The sequence below is a fragment of the Sinocyclocheilus anshuiensis genome, unplaced genomic scaffold (genome assembly GCF_001515605.1).
Source record: "Sinocyclocheilus anshuiensis isolate Anshui unplaced genomic scaffold, SAMN03320099.WGS_v1.1 scaffold535, whole genome shotgun sequence".
NCBI classification, from domain to species: domain Eukaryota; kingdom Metazoa; phylum Chordata; class Actinopteri; order Cypriniformes; family Cyprinidae; genus Sinocyclocheilus; species Sinocyclocheilus anshuiensis.
In genome coordinates, this window is record NW_015551063.1 from 719,128 (window position 1) to 721,173 (window position 2,046).

Sequence of the window (2,046 nt, forward strand, 5' to 3'; positions counted from 1 at the left end):
GAGTTCCTGAAGAGGAACGTCTCAGGTTACGTATGTAACCCTAGTTCCTCGAGGGAACGAGACGCTGCGTCTCGGTGCCATACTTCCGGCGTCCCTGCCAGCGCTTGCTTCATTCCTAGGAGCTGACGCTGGTCTCACCGCACGTGCTTTTATAGCTTCCTGGTCATTACGTCACCCACCGTGACGTCTCGCCCATCTATTGGTCTGATTACACACGAGGTTCAGAGCCCGTCACGCTGAAGGGCGTTCCCCTAGCGTTTCCGACGCAGCGTCTCGTTCCCTTACGTACATACGTAACCTGAGACGTTTTTCTTGTCCACTATTTTGACCTACTAAATTTAAATCAGATTATCAGATTTGGTAATTGTTGTTATACAGTATCTGGCAATATCTGTGATGATCTGCTTTGAAATGCATAAATCTTGTACATTTTATTGAATACCAACTGTCTCCAGTACACCTACACATGGTTATTGTAGGATAGATATCTTTGTCTGTGAAGGACCTTTCTAATAGGAAACACATGTGTCACCATTAATGGCTCAATATAATGGTTTTTCACTTTCTGTATATCAAAATTGTGCTTCATATGGTCACATCTACATTTACTGTTTCTATTGATTGAACCGGACTTCATTAGGTTACACCATTTTTAAAGGAATAGTTCACCCCAAAACTAAAATTTGCTGATCCTCAGGCCATCCAAGATGTAGATGTTTCTTCGTCTGAACAGATTTGGAGAAATGTAGCATTGCATCACTTGCTCACCAATGGATCCTCTGCAGTGAATGGGTGCCGTCAGAATGAGAGTCTAAACAGCTGATAAAAACATCACCACAATCCACAAGTAATCCACACCACTCCAGTCCATCAGTTAACGTCTTGTGAAGCAAAAAGTTGCGTGTTTGCAAGAAACAAATCCATCGTTAAGATGTTTTTCACTTCTAACTGTTGGTTCTTCTATCCATAATATTTCTTTCTCCAGTAAAAAAAAAAAAAAGTCGTCTTGTCTGAATCTGGTGAGAAATATGCCCAGATCAAGCACTGTTTACAAGCAAAATCAGTCCAAAACTGTCCTTAACAAATATGTCAGTGTATTTGATGTGAGAGAACAACAGAGGATGGACTTTTTCACTGGAAGAAGAAATATGGATTATGGACTCATATGTTGGCCAGAAGCAACGGTTTAAATTTAAAACACCCTAATAATGGATTTGATTGTTACGAACAGCTTTTTGCTTTTCAAGACATTAACTGATGGACTGGAGTGGTGTGGATAACTTGTGGATTATTGTGATGTTTTTATAAGCTGTTTGGACTCTCATTCTGACGGCACCCATTCACTGCAGAGGATCCACTGGTGAGCAAGTGCTGTAATGCTAAATTTCTCCAAATTTGTCCCATTTTTGGGTGAACTATTCCTTTAAGGGTTGGATCAAGGATAAATAACTCTTTAATGTAACACCCATACCCACTGTTAACTTTTTACAGTGTATATTGAGCTGTAATGAGAATGCAACAGAGCAAAAATATCAATGTTTGGCAACTTGAACCTTGCTTGGAAAATGCACAATGAAGTCATAGCTACATTCAAACATAAATGGAATTTAGGGCAGTCATTTCATGCTAGTCATAAGCTTCAAATTGAATCTTTGTATTGCATGCAGCTGTTCTCTTGTAGCCAGAGTGACAGAGCGAGTTTTCATTGATGGAAAGGCTTACAGTAACAAAACCCAGCCAACTTCAGTGTTTGTTCAAAAAAAGCAGTGCTTCTTAAGTCCTTCTTCTGTCCTTCTAGACAGACACAGATGTTTTGGGATCTGGGTGGATGACTTTGACAACACACATGACCTGCTCTACATATGTTGCCCTCTGATTTGGCCTTTTGCTGTGTGGGCTTGACCCACAATAGCTCTCTTATATCACATACAGGACACCCAGTGAGAACAGATTGTAGAACCAGGTTTCCAGTATCCATAAAACTCACAGCTTGTGAAAGCCTGACCCTTGTATGAACAAAATCTGTGAAGATGTCTTGAAAATCAA